Source organism: Pantherophis guttatus, chromosome 2 (genome assembly GCF_059756535.1).
Source record: "Pantherophis guttatus breed Tessera chromosome 2, ASM5975653v1, whole genome shotgun sequence".
Lineage (NCBI taxonomy): Eukaryota > Metazoa > Chordata > Lepidosauria > Squamata > Colubridae > Pantherophis > Pantherophis guttatus.
In genome coordinates this window covers 40,598,276-40,622,930 of record NC_142064.1, presented here as the reverse complement: position 1 = coordinate 40,622,930, position 24,655 = coordinate 40,598,276, and the positions used below count along the sequence as shown (strand labels likewise).

The window sequence follows — 24,655 nt, the reverse complement described above, 5'->3', positions numbered from 1 at the left end:
TGTACTGCCTTGCTTTAAGCATGCATTATTATTATTAGCACATGAATATATAGCCTGCCTTATCTGAAAGAGCTCCTGTAACAAATGTAAAATTAATTATCTCATCAAGGACACTTTGAACAGCACAAATATAATAAATATTAATCCTTTGAAAGTTCTTTTTTGCATTAAAACTAAAAAAATCACCATTTTGCCTTTCAACTTGGCTTATGCATTATTATTTTATTTATCTATTTTGTATGTTGCTCATCTTATGAGATGTAATGTAAAGTCAATAAATACATATGGCATTAGAATCTATAAGTACTAAAAGCAACAAGACTATGCTGCAGTATTGTTGGCCTTCAGTTTGGTTATCCCTCTATCCGCCTCTCTACCCATCTTTCCATTTCCATGAACAAGTCATGACTCAATTACCTTAAACTATGATGAATTTTCATAGGCCGTTGCTCTTTCCAAATGTAAGATTGTTCATGATTTCTGCTCTGGGTCAAAATTGGGCAGATATTACTAAATATTTTATGTACTGAGAAATTCCTTCAACATAATACTTTGCGGAATTATACAAAAGTAGGCCTATAAGACATTTATAAGCTAAAGAGGAATAGGACAAGAAAATCCTGACGACGATGTTACCTAGTGTGGTAACGAAACGTTCAGAAACTAAATTGAAACAAACTTGGAGAGCAAACCACTGCCAAAAATAGGTCTATACCTGCAATGTGATCTTTGATGGAGTAAACAGAAGAAAATTTTAGAGATGTATTTATTTTAGCAACATTAGTGTTAGTAAAGGATGAATGCTTAAAGTGCCAATATTTTCCTTAAAAAATGTTTCAGAAAGAATGTTTTTTTCCAGTGGAATATCTGAATTTTCCAACATTCTCAATTACTAAAAGGGTTTCCTTCATTTTTTTCTCTATGATTAGGTTGTCTCATGTTCTTCCTCTCACCCCATCCTTGTGGACCTGATTCCTTTGTTATGGGATCTTGGCTCAAGAAGAGTAGTTTCTTTTTACTCATAAATATCTAATCCCTCTATTTGTTGCTTCCTTATTGTTAAGTGCTCCTGTAAAGTTTGCAATTACATCTTAGTTATGAAAAATAATCATCAATTTTATTTAATATATTGAAGGTGTGACAACTAATGGTGGAACAAATTTGTTATTGTCAGTGATACCACTGTTGGGCTGTTGCAAAAAGGCCAGAGTACTGATTTATGAATCTCCTTAATAATGATCCTATATACCAAATTTGTAACTGATATAAATCTAATTTTATTTTTTCCAATGTGTTAATCACCCATGTACCTTGACTGTATGTCAGTATGCATACAATTTTAGTTGTAGGATATGAGCAGTAATATTTAGTTCCAAGGTAAATTAGACATCCTAGCTTGCATAGAATAAGAATAAGCATATTTAGGATAAAATTAGAGTGCAGCTATAGATTTATGCCCGATTACTTAGCAGCCATTCTCAGTTATAATAGACCCTCCCCCAAAGCTACTGATCTGTTTTTGAAGTTCAGACAGACAGATAGACCAACAGACTGACACACACACACACACACACACTTGCAGTCATGAGATTGAATTTTGGGTGCTTAACAGCCAGCTCATCTTTACAGCCATTTGCATCACCCTACATCACATAACTGTGATTTATGATGTTTTTTGCCTGTTTTTGGCATTTACTTCTGATTTCTAGCAAAACAAAACACACATTGGGGAAAATTGACCTCCTTTACAACTGCAGTATTCATTTAATGACCACTACAAAAATAGGCAAAGAAATCAGCACTGATAACAATATCTCAACTAACGACTGCAACGACTTATGACCATAATTCCAGGCTTAATTCCAGTTGTAAATTGAGGATTACCTATACATTTATTTATTTAAAATAGTTATATGGCTACCCAAGCAAACCTCATGATTGTGGGAAATACAAAATGATCAAACAAAAATACAAAAGAAAAACAGTACAATTAAAAAAGGACAATCAGAACTAAAATGGAAGTTCTGCTCATTCTGAACCAAGAAGCCAGAGAAAGATCCAGATCTTAATTCCTATCCTAAAGGCCTGCAAGGTTGGGGAGCAAGTGTTTATTGAATAGGAGATCATTTCACGGGGCATGGACTGATTCCAAAAGGACATGCTTCCTGGGTCTTACAATGTAACATTGTTTTATAGAAGCCACCTGGAATATCTGTCCCCTGCTCAAACATTTGGGGAAGGCAGATACTTTTGGGAAAAAAATGACCCAACAAATAACCCAGTCCTACGCCATGCAGGGTTTTTCCCTTTGAATTGCACCCAGCATATATAGATAGTGCAGCCTGTAGAGTAGAAGTGTTAGCTAGGCATAATAAGAAATGCACATAACTGCCTACGTCACTGCATTCTTGACTAATTGAAGTATCAGGAATGAATGATTGAATGAATATGGACTGAATACAAAATCAGTGAAAGGCATGAAAGGTTTCTTGGTCATTTAGAGAGAATCAATAGGGAACACATTGCAAAACAAATATAAGAAGGAAATATGAATGAAAAGAAAGGGATATGAGCAGAAAGGGAAGACCAAGAAAGTTTGGGCTGAATGGAACGGATGGGCTTTGAAAAAGAAAGGTTTGAAATGTTTAAAAATGTACGAAGCAAAAGAAAAAGAGATAAAAGCAAGGATGTTTTACTTTATGAATAGCAGGATAGGGGGAGTTCTGGTGAAAGGTAGAGAGTATGGAGTGAACACTACTAAGTTTAATTATATTTTCCTTCTTTTTTCTTACCTCATGATTCAGTTTATTTGCCTTTATTATGCTTTGCACAATAATACTTAACTTGAAAGGGAACAGTTTTCTGGGTAGGTAGCTAGGAAGTTTTTAACATACAGTATATAATCCCAGAAGAGACAAAACTAGTTTTAGATGCTCAGACCAACTACTTCTGTTATAGTAGCACTGCAATGTTGAGATGATAATAATAATAATAATAATAATAATAATAATAATAATAATAATAATAATAATAATAATAATAATATTTACTTAATAGAATTGTTACAATAAGCCCTAAAACTGTGCATGTATTATAACACTTGATGATATATTCACTGTTCCTATTCATATATACTGAACTATGAAACTAACATGTACTTCAGAAGAATAGTAGCTAATATACTGTAATAAGATAGCTGACATATATAAACATGTAATTCCTGGTGCTTAATTAATTAAAACAAATACACATAGATATAACATCCTAAAATTGCATCTTAATGATACATATCTTTATTAGGTTTTTATGCACCTTTATTATTTTATAAGTAACTCAATGCAGTGAATATATAATATTTCTTCCTCCTCCTATAGTCTGCACAACAATCTTATGAGGTAGGTAGGGCTGAGAAACAGTGACTCGCCCAAAGTCATCCAACTGGCTTTGATGCCTAAGGCAGGCCTAGAACTCACAGTCTCCTAGTTTATAGATCAGCAAGTTAAACACTATATAGTACCTACCCAGTTACTGAAACAGTAAATAAAAATAGGTGTTAATTTCATCTTTCATAATTATTCAGAAAAGACTTAAATTAATAGCAATAGCACTTAGACTTATATACCTCTTTACAGTGTTTTACAGCCCTCTCTAAGCGGTTTACAGAGTCAGCCCCCAACAATCTGAGTCCTCATTTTACCCACCTCGGAATGATGGAAGGCTGAGTCAACCTTGAGCCTGGTGAGATTTGATCTGCCAAACTGCTGGCAGCTGGTGATCAGCAGAAGTAGCTTGTAGTACTGCACTCTAACCACTGTGCCATCGTGGCTCTTAATAACATACTTATGAATAATAGAGAAACTATGGTGAATTAAATATAATTGTTTTTCCAACAATTGCATGTACTTTGTTTTGGATTTAACAAACTATTTAAGTATATTTTTAGGTTAGATTTTAAAAATATGAAACTTACATTGTTTGTATCTGTTATTAGCTATTAATTTTATATAAGCAAAGAGTGAAATAGTGAATTTAATTCTTAAGTAGATGGCAAATAAATATCATTTAAATAAGAATCTGTTCATTGACATAGAAAATTTGAAGAATAAAACTTCTGTTTTACAAAATCATTGGATTTTTATATTTTTCTGAATGCACTGTAACCAGTCTCAGCCTGGGATCTCATTCAGTTTGACAGGGAGTGCTCTGCTGAAACTTTTGCCCAAAATATTAATCCTACTGTATTGATATCACCAGAATTTTTCTTATATCTGTGATCTGAATATAACCTTTTACTGCTGCATTCCTTCCATTAACCACCAAGATCTGACTGGGCTTGTATAAGTGAGCTAATGAGCTAATATTAATTTGCTATTAGACCAGGATCAGATATTATTATATATTAGGGCTGTATAGAAACCCAGGAACATTTGTAACTCACTCATGACTACCCCTATTTCTATTCTAGAGCTACATGGCATACAGTTATATTGAAACAGGTCCTTCCTTACAGTTAGGATATAAATAACAAATAGACAATCAGTTAATGCTTTAATTATTTTTGAACAAGAAATATATTATATAAATGACTCTGATATAACCTATGACCGTTGATGAGACTTTCAGAGAAAAGAATGGTTTAATACTGAGAACTGACTTAAGTTATGTTATCTTAAGTCATTAGGCTCTCTTACATCTATATCTACAAATACGTCTTTAAGTAAGTCCCTAACTTTTAACCTTTCTAAAGTAAGTTAAATAATTACATTTACATAATTATCAGGCCAATCAAAGTTTCCTTAGAGAAACCCCACAGAAAGGAACTAATGGGAATGTAAATCCATATTATTTCATTCGTTAAGATCATTTATTGTTCCACAATTTGAGGGTAATATGTTTAGGCCACCCTTTTTATAAACTAGTCACAGATCTTAATTTCTTCACAGAATAGTTAGGGAAAAAATTCTAATAAGATTTTCTGCTAATTCTTCAAACCCCAGAAAAAACACGGAGTTACAATGATGCCAGTCTAAATTAATCAAGCTTTCTGCTTTAGGAACCCGGACTAAGTAACATTCCCAAGATCCACAGAGAGAAGGGAATCTCCCATACTAGAAGACAAAGCTTGGAAGGCAAATGGTGCATGAAGATGACTTGTGAAAGGCAAAAAACATGTAAATGGAAAAATGCTCATATTTCTGGTAAAGTAACTAACATCCTATCTCTTTAAGAGAAAAAGGTTGCTATCTCCTGCAATACCATGTCACACAATTTTCAGACAAATAAATCACTGTCACAGGATTAGAGGCTCACTAGATTTGAAACCCTATCATTCCTTCACTTTAAAAAATATTCACTGATTTTAAAACTAATACTCCATTAATTAAGTTGCTTACTTTATAATATAATGCACAGAATCTACTCTCTAATGATTGGGGAAAACCTACTTACAAGTTTCTTACCGATAGACTAACCTATCTCTATTGTTCTAATTTGCCTATTTTATTCATGGGCTTAATAATAATCAAGAATAACTTTTTCAGGAAACCCTTTGGTTTTATATTTTGGCTTCCCTTATAGATATTTATAAAAAATATAGTTATATCCCTTTAGGTTGTTCTCCTAAGCACAATTACTCAATGTAAGGCCCAGTGGAAAATGTCAGTTGTTCTGAGTAAACACTGTGCTTTAAGAGATTTAATTAATATGTCCAAAGTGCCATCTTAAAAATGTCTATTCAGAAGTGTAGCAAGTGAATATCAATTTATTTTAGAAAAAGTATGTGTGGGTAGGGAGGTGCTCTTCTGATATAGCTGGTTAACTAATAGTGCAATGATGCCATAATCAGTGCAGAATTAAATAATAATAATTAAGGTGGTAGTTCAGACATATTAAAATGCATTGTGGCTGCAGTCCCATGCCTATTTCCTTAAAAATAAAACCATCAAGCTAGTAAGTCTTCTGATTAGACACGGACACAAACGCAGTGTGGCTATTGCAAAATATTCAACCTTTTAAAATATTTTGTAAAAAAAAATCAAATTGAATAAAGACAGCAACTTTATGACCTGTAGAGCAGTATAGACTATTAACACGCTCAGTTTTAAAAGCATGATTTAAACAATATCTTTGCAACATATTTTGAGAGTGTAATTGAATTTGATGATATTGAAATTATTTTCATTAGCAAATTGGTATCGAAATATAGTACTTTTTTGTAGTGATGCTGACTTGTAATCCAAAAATACATCTCACTATTTTTAAAATGTATATTCATTTTATTGAATATCTTGTGAACTTTTTTTTAAAAAAATAGAGGTGAAAATCATGCTAGCCTTTTCTATTCTTGAAAATCATTCTAGGACATTAACCATAAAATATTTGAATAGAATTGTCTTACTGTCTTTAGCTCCACTGAGCTTCATTATAAAAAGAGAATTATATGGCTACATTTGGATAATACCAACTGAACAATAGTAGATTATTTTTAATTCATGCTTCCAGATTTATTTAAAAATGTAAAAATGAATGCTTAATGTAGGAATAATAGACTTTACTTATTTGATTTATACTAATGCTAGAAAAATGTGATTTGTACATCCGAAAACAAAAACAAATAAATTCATTGAAGTCTCTTAAATAAACTCAAACTGTATCTGCTAAATATTTTCCAACTGCTCCAAGCCTGAATAAAAAAATCCAGGAGGCAAAGTACGATGAATAGAAACAATACTGGTCAGCTGCGTGTGTTGCCTGTTGTTTGAATAAAACCTAATTTATCACTTCAGAAATAAAAAGCTGTTTATTCCCAAGTCTCACTGTCTGTAAGAATCTTTACAATTTATCTGTGGAAGGGGGAAAAAGTGAGAAACTGTACTGGTATTAGCATATGAATAGTTGACACATGAAATTGGCTGTACAATAACAGAAGGACATTTGCTATTGGTGTATGCACACAGACAAAGCAGCCATTTTGAAAAAAAAATGAAATGGTGTTGGGGTTAACCCTTTGACTGTCTATCTGGTTTCACACTATTGCTTTGACAACCCTGAAAGTAGCGTTTAAATACTGGGATGTGCATGTGCAGGGTGGGGGTGGGGGTGGGGGTGTATGTATGTAAACACACACATACACAGATTAGGTCAGCTGAATCATTAGTTATAAGGGAAAAAATAGAAGAAAGGAAGAAAAGACTCAGTACAAAAGCAAAGAAGAAAAAGAAATATTTCAATTACAATATTAAAATTGTTATATCAGTGTTTTATGCATATATTTTTCTTCTGGGAGCAGACCTAGACAGACCAAAAAATGAAACTCTGCCTGCATACACTTTAAAAAAAAAATCATGGGCAACAACATTATGCTCCTTGGGTCAGATGTATGAAACTATTTCTCAAAGAAGCTGCATACATAATTGAGGCCCAATGACAGGTTCTCAGTGGAAGTTGCCAGGCTACACTCATTTCAAAAGCAGGCCCATTTGTTATCAAATTTAAATTAACTCTCTCCATACTGAAGGCACGGATTTTGAAGGCAGCAGTTTAAAACACAGAGCAAAAGAAAAACTGCATATTAAAAAAAATGCCTTTATAGTCGAATAACTGGCAATGCATTGAATATAGACTTTTAAAGCAATTTTGTAAAAATATTTATTTGGAGTGGCATGTTTTTGATACCAAATTAAACATAACTTATCAAATTGAAATACCACTTTCATTTAAATATAGAGTATGTTTTATATTTTAGCTGTCACCAAATATAGGGTCCAAAGTGATATTCTGATTGTTCATACATTGAATGTGTCAAAGAAAAATATATAGTCAGATAGAGATTATTCCACATAGCTTAGAATTTAAATTGTTCCTATGTTTATATACATGGTACTTCCATTCACTCCCTGTTTTTTTAGTAATCCCTTATATATGATAGTTGAGGATACCCAGTCTTCTAGGACAGGTTTTCAGAAACTAAAGAATGCAAAGAGAAAATAAAAATAGAAACCTCTATGTCATGAATTCCTGCAGGGAAAAATGCAAATAAACCCCCTATGAATATAGAGGTGTAATTAGGCTGCTTTTATTCATTCTAATAAATTTTAAAGTATAAAAGAGCGATAACTTGATTTTAGTGACAAGGAAACAAGTTATTACATTTGTTTTTATTTATATAAATGTTCATAGAAGGTATAATGGTTTCAGAAATAGTACATCACACTCTGCCTGCCAAATCATCAGTATCCAGGAACTGAAATCAAGAACTAGTCCAAATTTCTATTTTTTTAAAGAGTTGGTTATTAGAGGTTTTGATGGTTGTTTTTTAAACCATGCTAAACTTATTCTAGTACTTACATATTTTTAGTATGCTATTTGTCTCAAAAATTTTGGAAACCACACAACATAAGCAGGGGTGGGTTCTACTTACCTTTACTACCTGTTCGCAGCGGGGCTGCGCGCTCTTCTACGCATGTGCAGAAGCGTTTTGATGACATCGGCGTCGGTGGGTGGAGCCACCTGCCGGTTTTACTACCGGTTCTATAGAACCGGTGCAAACCGGGGGCAATCCACCACTGAACTTAAGCCTTTTGGGACTGCAGAAAACACATTTTTGGAGGCCTCAAATAACCTATTTTTCTTTTAAAGCTGGGTTATAAACTTGAGTCCTGAGTTATTTGTAAAAATAATAAAGGAGGCATACAAATAAAAACAAATGCAAAAGTAGAACTTAGATGTTTTAATCTCTGCCAGCAGGTTCTTACTTGAGCAATCCCACAAATGTTTTGATACATTTTAAAAGGGTACAAGAAATTTCAGGAGATGATCAGCTCATGGAAACAAAAGTTAACCAGGAAGGGTCATCATTATGGCTGAGAAAAATTTTGTGGCAACAAACACGTTTCCTAAATCATACTCTGATTAGAATCATCAGCTTCAGCCTTGAAATAAGCATAGATGTGTACCTAAATTAAACTTAAAGCATAAATTATGAACCATGATTCTTTAAAGTTCCATTTCAAAAGTCTGTAACAGACAGCCCTTAACTTAAACATCTTAAATTTATAAATAAGTTTTAGTAAATTTTACATTGTAGGGTAACTTAAAGTTTAATACGAATGTTCTTTGTGAATTGATTATTATGGAGTGTGCAAAATAATGTATTAAGCTAAACACAGGCCTGAATACATAGGCAAAGTTCAAGAGTATGTAACTGTACTTAGGACCTTAGACATGCAGCAGAGGCTAGGTTAGCATTGAATTCCATATGAAATCAGGAACATGGTTGCCATTGAATGTAATTTATATTGGATATAAGCAGCAGAATTAAATTTTTAGTCTTCTGCAGATGGTACACACTCATACACACCATTGCAAGTTCAGTCCAATTCGAACAGCTGTTTTTTGCTTAGGAACAATGCTGATACTGATTTGTTAGTAAGATGCTGTACAAATCACCAGGTCTATCTGGATCACAGTTCTTTAAAAATACTTAAAAGTGAAATTAATTATAAAGCTGCCTGAGTAAACTCAGAGTGATCTTTTGTGCCTTTAATCACTACAATTTTTAAAAGGTACAACTTTTCTACTTTTTAATAGATGAAATTTGAAAGCACAGTACATTTTTAGAAGGGATGAAACCTGACAAATATCAAACAGATATGAGAGAAATGGAAGGTCAATGATACGCTGCTTTAAAATATTTTAAATTTTGAAACTATAATCAAAGAACAATATATATGATTATAATTATTATAAGGTAAAGGTAAAGGTAAACCTTTATTCTATATTTCTCTTATATGCACAATGCTGTTGAGCTGGGAGTTGAATTTTTCTTTGTCCTTAGGTGACAAAACTTTATTCTGAAATAACAAAATGTGGGTGTGATTTACAAGTAAATAATTAGGAAATAATTAAAATAATTTTGTCTATATTATTTAAATATAGGTTTTCTTTTTTTCTTTTTTTACCATTCTTTAATGCTGCTGTACAATTTTTATGATGGATACATCATAACTGGCTAAAAGATAAAGGTTCTCCTCACACATATGTGCTAGTCGTTCCTGACTCTAGACTAGAGGGTGGTGCTCATCTCCGTTTCAAAGCCAGCGCTGTCCAAAGACATCTCCATGTGGCCGGCATGACTAAACGCCAAAGGTGCACGGAACGCTGTTACCTTCCCACCAAAGGTGGTCCCTATTTTTCTACTTGCATTTTTTAAGTGCTTTCGAACTACTAGGTTGGCAGAAGCTGGGACAAGTAACGGGAGCTCATCCCATTACGCGGCACTAGGGATTTGAACCACTGAACTGCTGACCTTTCGATCGACAAGCTCAGTGTCTTAGCCACTGAGCCAACACCTCCCTTATAGTTATTATCGTTGAGCTATTCAATTTTATTATTACCATTATTACTTTTATAAGCCAAAGCACATTTTTTGTAATCTACATTTAAATTATCAATTTATTGAACAAAAAGAAAAAAGATGTAAGGAAAATATTGGAAACAGAGAACAAATATTAAAAGGTATACTTATTTGGTTAGGAATAATAATAACAAAAAGCCACATTGGATCCTCACAATGCTAGCAGATGCATTATGTGATTATGACATCCTAGATTCTTTAGAACTCATTATGAATTAAGACCAATCCCAGCTAAAGAACTGGCATTTCATATTCTTGTGTACATAAAAACAATACAATTACAACAATAATGTATTAAATTTATATACTACCCAACTCTCAGTGACTCTGGGCAGTTGACAATTATTAAAAGCATTTAAGAACCAACAAAAACTATTCAAAAAAAAAACACCACCACCACAAGACAAAAGAACAACTCTAGCAAAGAAAACAAACCCAAAGAGAAACAAAAAGAAAAAAGGATGTAACAGTACAACATATAGTATACAAATGCAACAAAATTAATAAGAAAAAAATGAATAAATAATTCTATACAAAACAATCATTTGATGCCAACTTCAATCATTGCTTGAAGGCCTTACAAAGCAGTCCTTGCTCTGTGGGGCAAGCTGTTCCAAGGGAAAGAAGTTTTGTAGAGATCATCACAAGGCATTCCCACTTTGCTTAGATTGGGCTTTGAGAAGCTCACAATCAAGCTTTAAAGATTTGAAAACTTTCCTTTAAACCTCTGCATATAATTGATGATTGAAAAATATACTATCACTTGATAGCAATAGCACATAAACTTATATACCGCTTTACAGTGCTTTACAGCCATCTCTAAGCGGTTTACAGAGCCAGCATATTGCCCCCCAATTTGGGTCCTCATTTAACCACCTCGGAAGGATGGAAGGCTGATTTCAATAGGAATTTCAACAGGAATTTCAATAGGAATTAGTAGATTTGTAACTGCAAAGAAATGCACACTTTCTTTGTTTGTTTGTATTCCACCTTTATTGTTTTTATAAATAACTCTAGGTAGCATACATATTGAACACACCTTTCTCCTCCTATTTTCCTTATAACAACTCCATGAGGTAAATTGGGGTGAGAGAGTATAACTGGCCAAGATCATCCAGTTGACTTTCATGGCTAAAGCAGGATTAGAACTCACAGTCTCCTGGATTCTAGCCTGGTGCCTTAACCACTAGAGCAAATCAACTAAACTGCTATATATATAAAATCCTAAACCCTGAAGTTGCAATCACAATAGTATGAATGGGAAAAGAAAAAATAGAAGAAAATAATATAATCCCCAACTTTCTAATAATTCCTACTTCTTCCCTTGTAATGCCATGCATTGAGGTGCATTTTGCTTTCACTGGGTCCACTACATTCACATTTACTGAGCAGCAATGGTGTGCTTCATGTATAAAAGACTCCACAATGCTTGGACTCAGTAATTCAAGATCAGTGCTAGCTGAATCATATTATTTTGTTGCATTAAAGTGGTTTGCCATGCATAAAGATACTGACCATAATTTCACAGGTGCTCAGCTTCATCCCCCTTCTATCCCTCTTCTTCACTGCAGTTTAAATAGTCATCAGAATACTGGGAACCACATGTTTCTTTTGATATGTAACATTGGAATGTTCCATATTTTAACTAATGTTATGAGTTCTGTGAAATAATCAGGTGTTCCTGCTGAATCTATTCCAGGGACAACGTGTGTAAACTGTATTCTGTTATTCCCACCCCTACTTTTGTATAATTTAAACCAGTGTTTCTTAAACGTGGCCACTTTAAGATGTGTGGACTTCTACTCCCAGAATTTTCCAACCAGCTGAAATCCATATATTTTAAATTTGCTGAATTTAAGGGATCAGCGATTAGCAAATTCAAGTCTCTCTCTCTATTCATCAATCACTGCTATTCATCAACCAATCAGTATCTGTCAATATATTTTCACCGGTCAGGAAATATCTGCTGATCTACTGTAACATCAGTAAGAGAACTGTTCTGTTGTTAGTACTGTATTGCAAGAGGAGAATTAAGCTGTAAAGGTTTGTGTCAGTTTATATTTGTGAGTCATAATAAAAAGAACAAAATATACAAATGGGTTTTTTTGATTATTCATAAAGTAAGGATAATAACAGGGACTGAGTTTAACACTTCCATGAAGATAAATATATGGATATGCTTCTTCTTCCCTACATATTAGTTTAAACCCTCAAGCATGTTCTTATTTAAGACTTTAGTAGCTAACTATACTACAAAGCTAGTAAATCCTACAAGGCACTCTTTCAGAATCTTCTCTTTTTTTAGTAGAGGAAGTAATGCACTTTACTTGTGTAGCCATGACAACCATGTAACAGGCCAGAGCAATACTAGAGGTTTCCTTGCCATTGCACTATGAGATTAAAAGTAAGAGGCTAAATCTTATTAAGCAGCACAAGCTTTTCCAAAGATAAAAACATAAAGTTTATGGGTGTATATGAGAGTTGCTATCATAATATATTTGTGCCATTTTCTTTCTTTGCTTAGGTCTGCCCATTAACTGTAGAGAGCCCTAGATTGGGGAGGAAGCATATGCTTGGAAAGATACCATTGAACAATTCCTGTTCTACTATAGGGAAAAATGATTTCACAATAGTAAATGTAAGTTGCTAACAGTACTTATTTGAAAGAGCATTAACTAAGATTGGTTTCTAGCTTGTTTTTATGTTTTTATGAGACCTTTTAGAGGTGATTTTTTTTTAAAAAATTGATTTATATGCCACCCTTCTCCGGAGACTCAGGGCAGTTTACAATGCATTAAGCAATAGCCTTCATACTTTTGTATATTTATACAAAATCAGCTTATTGTCCCCACAATCTGGGTCCTCATTTTACCTACCTTAGAAAGGATGGAAGGCTGAGTCAACCTTGAGCCTGGTGAGATTCGAACTTACAGTAATTGCAGACAGCTGGTGTTAATCACAATGCTTTTAGTCTGCTGAGCCACCAGGCTCAGCAGACCCACCAGGTGATTCTAATTATACATTTCTGATCCAGTGGATTAGTGCCATTTTTCCAGTAATGCTTCTAAAATGCTTGAACTTTCTTTACAAATTTGCCTCTCTGAACATTTACTGAGAGAAATAAAGATTAAGTCAGTCTGTCAGATCTGTGCTGTAAAATTCTGGATGGCTGTTAGACTTAGCAAAGACTGAGAATTTGGTGTGTCTTTCTGTCCATGTGATGGTCATTTGGATATTTACCATCTAGATCTGGTAACAATAAATTCATTCATGAAGGGCTATGTCAATATATTGTAAGGAGGAGCATTTTAACAGGAGGTGGAGGGAAGATTAAAAAGATCAGGATAGTGGCATAAGTATGTGGCCACTCGGTTTTAATATGTGTTGCCTACCAGAAGCATGTAAAATAGGTAGGAGCATAGATCGTGCAATTACACTCACCATCTTTAACCCTTGTCAGATCCACCTATCTGTAAGTAAATAATCCATTTTAAATGAAATTGAAATGGGTTTGTCTACCTTAAGTAAATAATATGGATCAAGATTTAGCAACATATTTACCAAAATGAAATCATTTTTCTAAATCTACATTACTGTACTTAAACAACATGCTAATCTATGGTTCATGGAATTACAATTTGCAAAAATAACTCTGTTGCCTTTATTCCCACAATACACTGAAACCTTAAGCAAAATGACAGGGTTTTACAATACTTAGGCTACAAACAGTTCAATCATATTTTAGTTTAGTGTAGCATAAGAATAGTCTTAACACTGAGGTTTCATCTGGCGAAATGAAATAAGATCACTTGCCATCTCTAACAAGAATGCATGCATGAAATCACACATCTTCCCACCTCCTAGTGTAATTTTAATAGTACTTACGTTAAGTGAGCATTTGCCTTATAGTAATAATAGTATACTTTATTGATTAGTTGGTTGACCATATCAAAGCATGTGTATCATTCACAGTAAAATACAATAAAATGAATTAGAATAAGATACAGTGAAAAGTGATAGACACAGTGAGATAAAATAGATTAAAATATAGTAGATAAAATAAAGATAAAAGAGTAAGATAAAAGAGTATAAGGTAAAATATAATGCAAAGATATATGATACAACAAATCTTAAAATTAAAAAACTGTTTGTTTAAGTGAATTCATCACCTTTGCATGCAACCCCAATGTGCTATATAAAGCATGTTTTCTGTTGGACAGCCTTGACTATAAACTTAACCATTTTAGTGACTGCATATATATTTGCACCCTAAAGGAAATAAGATAATTTTTTGGTTGGTGTCCTAGTTTATGGTTCTGTGAAGTTGAGTCTATAAGTACTAACCCTTGCTGAGGCATATAACTGGCAATTTAATAGGACCTATGCAATGTCTTCTATCTCTGTTTCTCCACAAACACATGGTCATCAATATATAGCATTTGACTATAAAATCTAGCAGCTTGAATCTTGATCTGGTAAGGGCTATCCCATGATCTTGAGTCAAACCCATTGCCAAGTGTTCTTCTATTTGAGGGTCATGTTATTATTTTTGGCTAACCATTTCAATGACCTGATGTTTGCAAGTGACTCAATATCAGTTCTGGTGTTAACATTGAAAAATAGTCTGTTTGAATATTGTCAATTGAAGATAGACATTGTGTTGGGAGGCACAATGTGAGTTGATTTGGAGAAGTTGATTGAGCAACGTGTGTAAATTGAAATCTGTCCATTTGTTGGCACACTTTTGGTAGTCTGTCAGGTTCCATGGAGAAAATTTTCTAGCAGTTTAAAGACTTTGATTACTGTTAAAACTACAGAAAAAATAGATCCCTGTGTCAGCTCTTACTGCTGCTAAAAGTGCACTTGATTTTGTACAAGGGGGCCTTTCTTCGCTATATGTTAACATTGGTACAATTTTTGTCTTGTGCACCTTTAAAATTGGGAGCAGACTACCTAGACTACCTAGCAGGTAGTCTGCTAATTTAATTAGCATTTTAGTGATTGCTGCTGCCTTTGCAGAACTTTATTTGAAGTGTTTAGCCCAAGCCCCTTTGTCTGTGAAAACCATTCCTAAATATGAGAAGGAATCTTTGTTTTATAGTTAGTTTTAGTTTACTTTATTGTCATTGCATCTCATACAACAAAATTAAATGCCATCTTCAGTATACATTAGAACTATAAAAATAAAACACAAGCACACATCCTTCACATTCTATACAATTGAATTGAAAATTCCTGATATTGCATTAATATTGCACTATACAGTAGAATTAAATATGGTTACTGCCCTGGGATAGAAGCTGTTTTTCAGCCTATTTGTCCTTGTTTTTATTATTCTGTATCATCTGCCAGATGGTAATAGTTCAAAGAAAGGGTGCCCAGGATGAGATGGATCTTTAAGAATGTTTTGAACTTTTTTAAGGCAGTGGGAACTATAAAGTTCTTCCAAAGAGGGGAGAGGGCAACCAATGATCCTCTGGGCAATGATGTTAACCCTCTGGAGTGCTGTCCTATCTGCCACTGTGCAATTGGCAAATCATACACAGGTGCAGTAAGTTAAAATACTCGCTACGGTGCCATGGTAGAAGGTCACAAGCAGTTTTTCATTCACTTCTTGGCCCTTTTGACCAGAGCTGCAATGTGAGTGCTCCAGGTCAGGTCCTCTTTTATGATAACACCTAGAAACTTAAAACTGGCCACTTGGTCCATTTGGTCTCCATTGATAAACAAGGGCTGGATGTCTGATCTATTCCTTCTACAGTCCACTATAAGCTCCTTGGTCTTATTGGTGTTAAGACCCAAGTTATTGTCTCCACACCACGAAAGCAATCTGTCTACCTCATCTTGATAGGCAGACTCATCCCCCCGCCCCCGAGATGAGTCCCAACACTGTTGTATCATCTGCAAATTTAGTAATAGTATTACTAGCGTGAGTGTGAATGCAGTCATGCACATAAAGCAGTGGTGGGTTGCCCCCGGTTCTATAGAACCGGTAGTAAAACCAGCAGGAGGCTCCGCCCACTGACCCTGACATCATCAAAAGCAATCTGCACATGCAAGGCGCGTGCACGAGCAAAGCGAGCGCATGTACGCAATCCCATTACGAACCAGTAGTAAAGGTAAGTAGAAACCACCCCTGACATAAAGAGTATAGAGTAAGGGACTCAACACGCAACCCTATGATGTACCAGTGTTAAGAATAAGAGCTGAAGAGATATGATTACCTAATCTGACCCTCTGAGGTGCCAGACAGGAAATCCATAATCTAAAGGCAGATTGAATAAGAAAGTCCAAGATCCATAAATTTAGACATTAGTCTATGTGGAAGTATTGTGTTAAATGCAGAACTAAAATCTAGAAAAAGCATCCTCACATAGCCCACCCACCTGCTGTTCCAAATAAGTTAGAGCAGTGTGAAGAGTGATAGCTTTAGCATCTTCAGTAGATCTATTTCTTCTGTATGCAAACTGGTGTTTATCAAATGTATGCGGAAGACCAGAAATGATGTGCCATCAGACCAATTTCTCAAAGCAATCCATGATTATAGAGTCCCCAACCAGCTCTATTTTGACTATCTTTTCCCAAAAAGCATACTTTGGATTTAGTTTTATTAATATTCAAACAAAGGAAGAATACGCACTGAATTTCCTCATCGGTCTTCTCAGATCTAGGATCTGTTAAGGATCTTTGGCATGTAAACATCCATAGAATGGACAAATCCTGGGATATCATTGGCATAAAGATTAAACAATATCAGGGCCAAGGAACAACTTCAACAACTGTTAATGGCAATCATAAAAATGCAAAGAATAATGGATGGTAAAAAAACCTCAGCTTAATAAAATCTAATTAGCTTTAAACATGGGTAAATCTTGTCCAGAAATTGAGAGAAAATATAATTTTGTATTTAAAAATGGTGGACTGATGAAGGAGTTTTAAATGAATTGCTCCACAGGTCTATACATAATGTTCAAAAGCATTATGTCTTTACACACTTGAAAGCTATATGGTTTGCTGAGAGTTGATAATTTTATTCATATATGGAAGATTTTATCCATAAAAATGTGTGTGCTGAATTTCTTGGGGTATTAAATACTGAAGCATCATCATTTGGCTCTCTTTCACTATTAAATCAACTTGTACCCCTTATATTTATTGACATTTACTCAAAACTGCCATTCAAAAATTTGTGGTAAAAAGAAATAAATGGATGAAAAATTCCTGAATAATGAACTCCTCTTTAATGATGATGATAGAATCACTACTGAAAAAACTCTTTGTGAAAAGTTCACACACTTCCTTTAGAATTTAACTGAGGTGAGAGAAGCAAGGAGACTGCAGTCTGTTGGAGAACTGATTTTTCAGTTGAACCCCATCCCTTGTATATCTCGTTAACTAAATGAATGCAAGAACTTTGCTGGAATTCTTTTACATTTTGAAAGAATTGCTAAAGCATGTTTTCCCTTAAAGGTGAACCAATTGGGGAAATTGCAATAGAATTTCTGCACACAGATATTTTACTGGGAGCAGCAGGTACAGTGATACTTAGAACTTATGGTAAAATATATTCCTCCCACCCCCCAATTATACTAATGTCATATTTTCTCTTCTCCATGTGCTTCTGCTTCACTACATTGTCAGTTTTTTTCCTTAATAACATATCACACTCTTCCTTCTAAGCTTTAAAAAGCTAGACATTTTCCAAATTTCTATTCCATACATGTATTCAATATGAAATATTTATTTTTGCATATACAACTTAAAATCAAAAGGAAATCATTTTTTAAAAAAAGATTCTGTGAGATACAGGACAGCAAATACCCAGCATATAAACAAAATATAATGAGAATTACACTAAAATAATAGTACTTCCATTGGTTCAGTAAAAGTTAACTTGAGATAGATAAATAGACTTATTTGGATAGATCTGAGCAAACAGCCTTAAGGTCACATATGCAATGGGGGAGTCATAGTGGATAGCCATATGAACTGACTACATTGGAATGGGGCTTGAACAAACTCCCTGTAGGAAACATTTAAAATTTGGGGTATTCTAGTGTGGAAAAAGGCAACTGGGAAACATGACTGAAATTTATAATATCATGGATGGCAGCATGGAAGAAATGGTCAGGGTGAAGACATTTTTCCTTTTTTAAAACACTGGATTAGGAAATTCCCTATCAAGTTGATGGCAGAAGATTAAAATGAACAAAAGAAACACTACCTCACAAACTGCATAATTAATCTCTGGAATTAATATCTATAAATCATTATGATATGATGTAGGGATCATCACTAAGTTGGGTTGATTGAAAAGGGAACTGGATAAATTAATGGATAGGTCCATCAGAGGCCCTTTTTTTTTTGAAGACATAATGTTGCTTTTGGGTGGGGGACAGCATGCTTCCAAATACAAGTTGTAGAAGTGGGAGATGGGTAGATTTCTGTCTTCTGTTTCTGAGCATCTAGGAGATCTGTTTGGCGATCGTAGGAAACAAATGCTAGACTAAGATGGATCTTTTATCCACATAAGAGCTGTTGTTATAGAATTCTATAGCTTTGAATTGGGATTGCCAACCACATTGCCTTAGGGATATATTCTGGAAGGCAGAATAATTGGAGGGTTTGAAGAGGGTGGCTTCAAAGAAAAATCTGGACAGGAATACCCATTCAACTTGCTTCTTGACATCTTCCTTTTTTTCTTTCTGATAGCTGCTTCTCTCTTCTAAGCAGTGAGTGAAATAAAGAAACTCATAACTGTTATCAGTGGACCTATTTGCCTGCAGCTCTGACACTACGGTTAATAAGTTCATGACATATGGTCATTTTTGCAAGTCTCTCAAGCCTCCAAACCTGGAGTCTTCCTTGTTTAGTACCATTGGAAAGGAAAGGGAAAAATTATTAGATGTGTAAAAGACTAATTAGAAATTAAGAAACAAGAAAAAATCATGACAAAATATCACAGACCAATCTGAATTTTTTTAATAGCATCTGTTGGAGAGCCTGCATTGAGATGTGAGATGTTGCCAAACTGTTATTGGGAGAGGAGATACAAGTGTTGAACTAAATGGAGAAGGCTGAGATTACTCTTAGGTCTTAGCCATGGAAACTAACTGGGTGAATTTGGGCAAATCATGCATTCTCTCGGACAAATTTATGTTACAGTGTTATTGTGGGGGGGAGAATGGAGGAGGAAATATTATCAGATAGTCTTGAATTGAGAAAACATGACATGCAAATCTTACAAATAATAAATCTCCTGTAGGGCATCCATTGGTCTTATTGTTGTTTATTTTTTTCCCTGATCACCAAAAGCAAACACAGTAGAAAAAAGACGAAGAAAAGGCATGGAGCATTAGGTAACTACAATTTAATTCTTCATTTAATCATTTGGAGGTACCTTTGCCAGCGGCATTCATTTGGGCAAAATATTCCAAGAATGGTTTCTGAAATAGGCGGATTAGACATATTAGAAAGAGGAAGGTGTTGCATATCTTCCAGTCCCCTGGCTTTATGTTAAGATAGAATTTAAAATAGAAAGATGGAACAATAGGAAATTTGAAAGAAATACGTTTCTGAATAAAGTTTCTGAATGCAAATGTTTAATAATGTTTGAGAATGCATTATAACATGTGTAGCAAGAAAGAGAGTTTCTGTCAAATGATACTTTTCTATTCAAATATAAACAAAGGAATTAAAATCTGCCCTGTCCTACTTCATGCTAATTAAAAAAAAAACCCTTCCTTTTTATAAACATGTAATCCCTTAATTCGGGGTAGAGTCAGGATGACTGGATGGAGCTAAGCATGTACTGACCAGATGCCCTTCCTGACACCATGCAGACTTCGCAGCAGATATTTCTTCTTACCTCCTAGGAAAGAAACATCAGCTGCATCAGCTGCTATCTAAGATTGAACTCTCAACCTTCTGAGTGGGAGGCAAGAGTCTTCACTACTAAATCACCATGCCTAGTGGTGCCAATTCACTTGCATGACAATAATGTGTTATTAAAACAGAATACAATAAAATTTTAGTTATAATTATTCTAGCAGAATTTAATTTAATTAATTTAATTTAATTCATTAAATTTATATGCCGCCCCTCTCCAAAGACTCAGGGTGGCTCACAATACATTTAAAAAATCATTATAAAAAGACATTGAAAAATTAAAAAACATTAAAAGCTCATTCACACCATTCATGGCTGTATCTCGCCAGATCACAAGAGCAAGATCAACGGCCCCAGGTCTGCCAGAAAAGCCAGGTCTTCACCGCTTTTCAGAAGGCCAATAGGATGGGGAGAGTCCGGACCTCAGGAAGTAACTGGTTCCAGAGAGCTGGGGCAGCCACAGAGAAGGCCCTCCCCCCAGGCCCGCCAGCCGACATTATTTAGCTGATGGGACCTGGAGGAGACCAACTCTGTGGGATCTTACTGGTCGCTGGGACCTATGTGGCAGAAGGTGGTCTCGAAGATAACCTGGCCCTGAGCCATGTACAGCTTTAAAGGTAATAACCAACACCTTGAATTGTGATCGGAGACCAATAGGGAGCCAGTGGAGCTCGCAGAGAATTGGTGTAATGTGGGTGTACTTAGGTGCACCCACGACAGCTCGTGCGGCTGCGTTCTGGACCAACTGCAGTCTCCGAACACTTTTCATGTAGAGCGCGTTGCAATAATCTAACTGTGAGGTGACAAGGGCATGAGTGACTGTGAGGAGAGCCTCCCGATCCAAGTAGGGTCGCAATTGGTGCACCAGGCGAACCTGTGCAAAGGTCCCCCTAGCCACAGCAGTCAGATGTTGCTCTAATCTTAGCTGTGAGTCTAGGAGGACACCCAAATTGTGAGCCCGTTCTGAGGGGGACAATTTCTCCCCCCCCCCAGCATTAATCTACAGCATGCAGTATAAAACAGTGATTTGACTACAAATCAGTTTCTTAAAAGAAAAATCAAGCTACTGTTTAAAAAGCTAAACTTCCAATATATTCAACAACAAAGTATGGGCATTTGAAAACACCTTAACAAATGTAGAGTCGTTGGCTTAAACACGTACATTCAGAATATGGATGTGTGGGCCATTTTTTTTCACAATCAGATTTTTAAAAAACATGATAAATGTGCATTTGGTGACCATTGATAAGGCACAAACATTCCCTTAAGATTGCATTTCTTTTACAGAGATATTGTATTTCCCCATTATTCAAACCATTATATCTTGTATCTGAAAACTCATCCTCTGGTCATGAATCTATTCCCATTGGAATACCTGTGTGGAATGTGATTGCACAAGAGCTATGGGAGATGATTGGACACTGTCTTCAACATCATTAGTGACAAACAATGCCTCCCATTTCACATACTGATATTGTTTCTGAATATCTAACTAAAGATTCCCTTGTGCTTTCCCATTTCTCTGGTCCTGTTTCATAATAGATTTCTTGGGTGGGTGGATAGACTCAGCTTTGGAACACTTGATTTTCTTCTTTGTGGTGAAATACAAATCTATTTCTTTTATTAAAAAAGAAAAGGAAAATAACAGCAACCTTTACTCTCTTTAGCAAGACATATCCTCTGTGTGTGTGGACTTGAAGGTGCAAATGTGGAAGAGAAGGCGAGAAAAGTTAAGTTCATCCTTGTGCAAAGTGGGAATCCCAAGGAGCTAATCAGGGAATTATTGGTGCTTGACTGACACATTTTGGTCTGGGAGAACCATATTAGAGTTATATGACAATATGATGATATTGAAGAAGATGATGACAGGATATCCTGTCTTTTTATCCATAATTACATTTTCCTTTCTTGCTCATGGATAAGATTAATAATAATGGCCCCATGTGGGTGTAGGGACAATTTCCACTTGAGTTATGCTGTCATTCTATGTCTAATCATTGGTATAGACATATCCTAATTGCTGGTTTGGAAAACTTGTTAATAATGAATGCATTTTGAGCAAGGATTGCTTTCAAAAAATTTAATGGTACAAACATTTCTTTGTAAGTTTCCCAGATCTCAGCAATTTTGACCATTTGAAAAAGTTTAGTTTCTACTTCACTTAAAATCAAGGCAATTTCTTCTGTTTTATATAAAACTCTTACATTAAGCATGTCAGATTCTCTTGAAAGATCTAAAAATCTGGGAACATGACGGGATTTATACTTAATAAGCATAAATGGAACTTTTGTGACATAGGATTCTTTTTAAATCTATTTCATCAACAATTGACTATGAAGGTAATCCATATGTTGCACTTCAAGTAAAATAACATAGAATTGTAAGTTTTCTATTGCTATAAGAAATTGACAGCTTTTAGCATCTTTGGTGATAGTTCCTGAGTCATCCTGTATAATGAAATCTAATAATATTTCAATTGCAGTATTCATAATAAATTGTGCTACAGGTCCTTATTTCTATTAACTTTTAATTTTAATTTTTTATTAACTATTATGCACTGTTAAAGCATAAGACTTATTCAGGTCCCGTTTAAGCTCCTTTTGGTTTAGTTTGCATAAATTAAGTCCTCCTTTCATTGGATCAGTGGACTTCAAAAGTGTTTGAAATTGTTTTGGCTGTAAAATTAAATTTCTGAAAAAAACCACACTGCAGTGTTTGTTTTTTAGTTATAGGTACAACACTAGCAATATATTGCCTTTGACTTGAAGACTCTATGTTACTTTTCAGTTTAGGAGAGACATACAATAATGGGAGAGACTTCTCTCTACATCTCCTGTTTGCAAGCACCCTAAAAGGCATCTACTTAGCCACTGTGAGAAGCAAAGTACCTTATACATTGGGCTAGTCCACCAGGGCTGTTCCTATATTCTTATATTATTGTGTAATTTATTTGTTTGTTTGTTTCTAGGTGTGCTTGTGGCCTTGAAGCTTTTGGTTAGAATAAATAGATATATGTCATTCCTCAAAGTAGAATTTGAATTCTAAAAACAACAGAGTAGAGATTTCTATGCTCCACATCAATCCAACTTCCAACTTCTGGAAGAATAACACATGACAGTTACTGTTGGGATACAGACAAAGTCTTATCACTCTGGCCTGCAATTGGGCAAAGAACTCTGATATTCAGATTTATCCATTAGTATCTAAGGATTAGGCAGGTGGTACCTGGCTCAACAGTTGTAACTGTGAAAGAAAGCTAGGGGGCCTAATGGTGCCCCATTTAAGTGTGAGCCATCAGTGTGCTGCAGCTACCAAAAATGCCAATGCAATCCTAGGCTTCATCAGCAGAGGGATAGTATCTTTGAGATCACGAGAAGTGATAGTACCGCTTTATACTGGACTATTGGGGCCGCACTTGGAATATTGCATTCAATTCTGGTGTCAGGTTCCGAAGGGAAAGAAAAACTGCCAAACACGAATCAGATTTGCAACATAGTTTTATTTCCTCTGGTACAAACTGATAACCAAAGCACTAAAGCAATGAAGAAATTGTCAGAGCTAATATCCAGTGCTCCCCACCACCTTTAAACTGTTCCCGTCACCCTGCTCCCTCTTGTGCGCGCATGCCCAGCACCACATGGCCCCGGAAGGTGAAAAAGTGCAGTGTCTGTCTCCCAGCTGGAGAGCTTTCCAGCTCTTCCATTGTGGCTACAATGGCATCACCTGCTTCGATATCTGCCAACGCCATCTCTTGCAGCCTGATGCCGCTAGCGACTCCATCTCATCATCGGAGACACCCACACTGCCTCCGTCCAGCTGGTGATCGTGATCCCGGTGGCCAAACAAGCTCCAGTCACAGCTCCCCCTGCCAGAATGGCAGCTCCAGGCTGCCAGGCACACCGGAGCTGACATATGGCCGCTCTACCATAGAGACAGCATCTGGAAGATAAAGGCTATGGTCAGTGGGGAGATGGAGGGCCCTTTTCCCCTGGTTTAGCTGGATGCTTGTGGTGGAATTTGGTCACTAGCCGAGGCACCCTGACATCTGTACTGGGAACCCACGAGGCTTCTGACAGGGAATATCCCTTCCAGAGGATAAGGTATTGTAACTGTCCTCTATGCCATTGGGTGTCTTTTATTTCATAATACTGTTCCCCACCCACAGTGACAGGTGGAGGTGGCTGTGTAGGAACTCCTCTGATTTGAGATGGCTGGACCGGCCAGAGCAAGCTGCAGTGGAAGACCGGATACATTTTCCTCAACAACTGGGAAGTTTCAGCTGCACCGTGATGGGGTTAATAACCTTCACGATGGGAAAATGTCCAATGAATTTAGGGCCGAGTTTCTTATATG

At 35.5% G+C, this 24,655-nt stretch overlaps 2 long non-coding RNA genes across 14 annotated transcripts in view; one reads left to right on the top strand and one right to left on the bottom strand.

Annotated features, from left to right (window-relative positions):
- LOC132711494 (uncharacterized) overlaps positions 1-24,655 on the top strand; it is a 152,419-nt gene that overhangs the window by 120,815 nt on the left and 6,949 nt on the right. For 4 of the 13 annotated variants that reach the window (XR_015732129.1, XR_015732131.1, XR_015732130.1 and 1 more), the window contains 3 exons: positions 12,939-13,052; positions 19,730-19,773; positions 21,970-22,031. The exons of 1 other annotated variant lie outside the window; for it this stretch is intronic. This is a non-coding gene — a long non-coding RNA (uncharacterized LOC132711494). Of the gene's footprint in view, positions 1-3,632; positions 3,831-5,053; positions 6,810-12,938; positions 13,053-17,884; positions 17,948-19,729; positions 19,774-21,969; positions 22,032-24,655 lie in introns of those variants that run through there. 8 more of the 13 variants (XR_015732132.1, XR_015732136.1, XR_015732139.1 and 5 more) reach the window with 8 other exon arrangements.
- The window catches only part of LOC148115088 (uncharacterized), a 36,244-nt gene continuing 35,372 nt past the window's right edge, over positions 23,784-24,655 (bottom strand). The window contains exon 2 of the long non-coding RNA XR_015732142.1: positions 23,784-24,241. This is a non-coding gene — a long non-coding RNA (uncharacterized LOC148115088). The remainder of the gene's footprint in view (positions 24,242-24,655) is intronic.